Source organism: Zingiber officinale, chromosome 7A, assembly GCF_018446385.1.
Source record: "Zingiber officinale cultivar Zhangliang chromosome 7A, Zo_v1.1, whole genome shotgun sequence".
Classification (NCBI taxonomy): Eukaryota; Viridiplantae; Streptophyta; class Magnoliopsida; order Zingiberales; family Zingiberaceae; genus Zingiber; species Zingiber officinale.
The window spans coordinates 96,451,995-96,457,052 of NC_055998.1; the positions used below are offsets into that span (position 1 = coordinate 96,451,995).

The 5,058-nt window shown below is 42.1% G+C and overlaps 1 long non-coding RNA gene across 1 annotated transcript; it reads left to right on the plus strand.

Moving 5' to 3' along the window:
- The first annotated feature begins 2,452 nt into the window (after positions 1 to 2,452).
- On the plus strand, positions 2,453 to 4,738 carry LOC122001837. Its single transcript, XR_006117502.1, has 4 exons — positions 2,453 to 2,940; positions 3,027 to 3,109; positions 3,422 to 4,388; positions 4,548 to 4,738. It is a non-coding gene; the product is annotated as an uncharacterized LOC122001837 (long non-coding RNA).
- The last annotated feature ends 320 nt before the right edge of the window (positions 4,739 to 5,058 follow it).

A 5,058-nucleotide genomic window follows, 5' to 3' on the forward strand; every position in this document is an offset into this window, starting at 1 on the left:
AAGGTATGTCCTAAATTCATTTCTTCGAAATGCATTGTGGGCATCTATAATAGATGCCTATAAAGTTTTGAGGAACTTGTCAAAATTAAAATTAGATGAACTATTTTGTGAGATAGAATTGCATGAACAAACTAACTCAAAATAGGTGGAGAAAGGCATAACATTTCTTATAGGTTCTACGAAGGAGGTAAAGACAAAAACTAGAACCAAACTCAAGCCATAATTTGAGTCCATTTCAAAATCAGATGAAGAAGAACAACTAGTGAATATGGTAATAAAAATATTCACTGGAATAAATTAGGACTTCACCAAGAAGGACTTATAGAAGATGGTCAAGTCAACTTCCAACAATCCAAAGGTAAACATCACATGCTTCGGATGCAACAAGAAGAGTCACTTCAAGCACGAATGCCCCAATCTAAAAGAAGACAAGTCTAATAAGACAAAAGGAAGAAGGCATTGTTGGGAATACAATCAAAGTCCTATATTGGAAAGATATGGAAAAGATCATGGATTTAAAAGGAATGAAGATATCTCCATTGGAATGAGGCCTTTTGGGTATAGTCTAAAAATAAAACCATGAGGGCTTAAACCCAAAGTGAACAATATCATACCATTGTGAAGATATGTGAATTCCTTTTTGACACAACAAATGGTATCAAAGTCATGGTCCAGACCAAATGCCATGTGGGGTGGGTGACCTTGAACGAAGTTAAAGGGAGGCCTAGAGCAAGTTAGGGTGACCGAATGCTTGCGGAAGGTCTAGAGTAGGTGAGGGTGACTAGATACTTGCAGGGAGGCCTAAAGCAGGTCAAGAGTGACCAGATGCTTGTAGGGAGGTATGGACCATGAGAGTAATGGTGGTCCTTCATTTGAGGGGAGGATTATTAGGAATACAATCAAAGTCCCACATTACAAAGACATAAAAAAGATTACAAGTTTAAAAGGGATGAAGATATCTCCATTAGAATGAGTCTTTTTGGGTAGAGCCCAAAAATAAAATCATGAGATCTTATACCCAAAGTGGGCAATATCATATCATTGTAGAGATATGTAAATTTCTTTTAAACCCGTAATCTTTTTCATGTCTTTCCAATGTAAAAATTTGATTATTTTCCCAACAATCCTCCCCATGGTATGTGAATCAAAGTCCCACATTGAAAACATATGTGAATTTATTTTGGATATAACAATTGGTATTAGAGCCAGGACTACTAAAAGGTTTAACCATGGACTGTACACAAGAGCTATGGTCTAATCAAGCTATGTTAGTCGAATATTGACCTTGAATAAAGGAAATGTGGGCTCCTGTGTTTAGATCAAGAGGACTAGATGTAACGACCCAGCCCATTTGGCGGACCATTTGGCGACCCTCAGATCGTCGACCGTCGCCCGTCGGCTGTGTAGTTACTCACTAGGACTTTCCACCCCTGGCCAGTGGATTTTTGCCTCCCCCAGGATTCGAACTCTAGACCTCCAGACTTAAGTACTAGAGTTTATGAATCCTGGTAGTCAAGTGCTCACTTGGCTACTAGGATTCATAAACTCTAGTACTTAAGCCTGGAGGTCTAGAGTTTGAATTCTGGGGAAGGTAAAAATCCACTGGCCAGGGGTGGAAAGTCCTAGTGAGTAACGACACGGCTGACGGCCAACGGTCGACGACCCGAGGGTTGCCAAATGGGCCGCCAAATGGGTCGGGTCATTACAATAAAAAGACGCCTTTTTATTGTAACGACCCGACCCTTTGGCCTCTTGGGTGGCTCTTGCGGCGGCCCACTAGCGGCCCTTATGTTGTCGGCCCATTTGGCGACCTCTAATGTCGTCGACCAACGACCCTTGGCCGTGTCGTTACTCACTAGGACTTTCCACCCCTGGCCAGTGGATTTTTGCCTCCCCCAGGATTCGAACTCTGGCTACCAGGATTCGTAAACTCTAGTACTTAAGCCTGGAGGTCTAGAGTTCGAATCCTGGGGGAGGCAAAAATTCACTGGCCAGGGGTGGAAAGTCCTAGTGAGTAACGGCACGGCCAAGGGTCGTTGGTCGATGACATTAGAGGTCGCCAAATGGACCGACGACATAAGGGCCACCAGTGGGCCGCCGCAAGAGGCCAAAGGATCGGGTCGTTACACTAGACACTAGGCAAGAAGTCATGGTGGATAGCCAGGTAGAGAAGCCCTAGTTACGACTAGTCAATGATGTAAAATACTGAATAAATAATAATTAAATAATAAGGTTATTTGAGGAAATCATCTTATTGAAATTTTTAGGAATTTTTAGAAAATTTCTAGAGAATTTTTGGAGCTTGTATGGTGTATGTTAAGGGAGTAAATTATTGGGTCAAGGAAAAACTTGTTTAAGCTACCTTGTTTGAACGAGGAAATGTTTGATTTTTTAAAATATTTTTTTCCTTTTTCTTTTATTTCTTTACCCGTGCCTTAAGTTCCCCCTTGCACCCGATTCTTCTCCCCTCTCACTGCGACGCCGAGCCATCGCCGAACCCATCCTCTCCTCTTCTCACTGCCGCCTTCTTCCTCCCACATCTCCTCGTTCTTCGTTCGAGCCATCCCACACAAGGACGACATCGAGCAAGGGGAAGGGGCCCTAGATCCAGCCATTGATCTACTTTATCGCCACCATCCCCATGCCCTAGCCATTATCTCGGCCGCATTTTCTCCTCCTCTTCTCGCGTCGCCACCTGATCGCTTGTCACCAGTCGAGCGCCACCCGACCTCCCCTCTCCTGGTCGCGGACACCAGGAGCTCACCGGAAGATCGAGCATACAAGTCGTGCCCTAGTTTCCTGGTGCCGCCCCTCTTTAGCGTCGCTGACCATAGAGCTCCGACGCCGACAGCTGCGAGCTTGATCGCCGACGCCGAGCTACCTTGGCCCTCTGCCCTAGCTTGGTTTCACCGATTCTTCTTTTTCTCTCGGTTTCCTCAGGTAAGTGATTTAAATCTGGTATTAGATTTGGGCAGTTGATGCGTTAGTAGTGTTGATTAATTGGCAGTGACCTAGTTTGGTTCTAGCTATCACAGTGTCACCACAGCGTCAGTAGCTTGTTGCTGACTCTGCCAATTCAGAACACTTGCTAGCTGCTGAAGAGGAAGAGGTGAGGGTATTATAATGAGAAATTTACAGATTTTTGAATGCTTAATTGTTGAAGTAACTGTGGTAGTAGTTGAATGGATTTGTTGGAACCAAATTTGTACTGGATTAGGTGTGTTTACTGAAATGTTGATTTTCATATGGTGGAAATGAGAGTGGGATTGAAGTGAAGGAATTGTGTATTTATTTAAACCTAATTGAATTACTGAATTAGGTTAATTATTTTGATCAGGGTTTCCTTAACTAGTGTGGGGGCCGGATTTTATTTAGCTATTTAATTCAAAGGAATTTAGCTAAATAAAATATTTTGATGCAGGATTTGTTTGAGACGGCATTACGACTTGGGATCTATCAGATACAACATTATTTTGAGGGGGGTACCTCTAACTTATCTCCTTGATATGGTCATTTTTAATGTGCATAGTAGTTTATAGCTAATAGAAATGATTATCTTTACTTCTACTTTGGTATGTCACTTCTTGATTCTTGTAGTATGCCTATATTCCTATCTGTTATGCATTCATACTTATATTCTCTTGTTTGTTGCCATGTTTACTCCTGTTCATAGAAATAGTGGCATACATTGTCCTACTGTGTAGTAGTCTAGTTATTTGATATGTCTGACTTGTGTACCTAGTTTATTGTTACCTAGATCATTGTATGAATTTATTTCCTTTTTGGTACATTTTATATGGAGGGGTATACTATCAGTATCTACATGTTTAGCGGCATACACCATCTTGCATGATTACATGCTAAGTGATTGTCGACTCCATTATTGTTGACCACATCACCAGTTACATGATCTGCACACACAACCACTCATGGGTTAGTGGTACATCAGGTAGGGTGTGTGCAGTTTGCTCTATTAGGGCTCCGTTGGTCCGCTCATGGGCATCGATGACTGCAGCGTGTTGCGGGAAGAGATCCCTCCCCTTGACCAGGATACAGGGGGATGAGAGCTTAGGCTCCCCCACTATGTTTGGGGTAGGAGGATAGGTGTACTCCGACGACATCCTATCCACTCGGTCACTCCGGAGCAGTGATGGCAGAGTGTACAGTTGTCATAGCCCTACCGACTCAGTCTCACCATCACGTGTGAGATGGCTAACTGACGTCAGGGGTGACCATATCATTTTTGCATCATATGCATGGATTGCATTTATTGTTTATGCTTGCTGCATTATGTAAGTTGCATTTTTGTGGTTGAATATGATTGACATGCATACAGGTGACATTTTGTATCTGATCTGACGATCCTTATTTTCGGATAGGAGGTTCTGGTGAGTACAGTTTCTTCAGCCCTTTTCAGTCTGCATTTCCTACTTTTGTTTAGAAAACTGTACCGCATGATTATTACTATTAGTTATAGCTTATTATGCATATCTATCTGGTATTCACTAAGTTGTTGAACTCACATCATTGATTTATTCCTATTTCAGGTTGAAGCTATTAGGAGATTCCAGTTGCTAGTCCCCTTGTCACAAGAGTTTACATATTGGTCTTTTGGTATTCTATTTATTTACTTAGAGCTGTGTTTCAGACTTGTATTGGTTTTGCACCCTGGATTTGTATGGTTTTTCTTAAGGCATTGTAATGGTTGGTCTTTTGCTTGCTTGGTGGGTTTCTATTTGGTATGTTTTGCTACATGCCTGTCGAACGGCAGAAGAGGTAAGTTTGGATGTTATTTTCGATTTCTTTTCGTATTGTGATGACAGCCGGAGGCTGATATATTATAACTGCGTTGATTGTTTCATATTTGTATGATATATATTCCAGCTGTGTTGGCTGATGATTGTGAGCCCTGAGGGCTATGTAGTTAGGTCATAAATTGTCACCCGTACAGGGAAGATGTTGCCGAGCGTGACAAAAGAGACCTAGTTAAAGGTCCAAGTAGGTCATCTAGAGGGGGGATGAATAGCCTATAATTTAAAATTAAAACTCTTTTGCTAT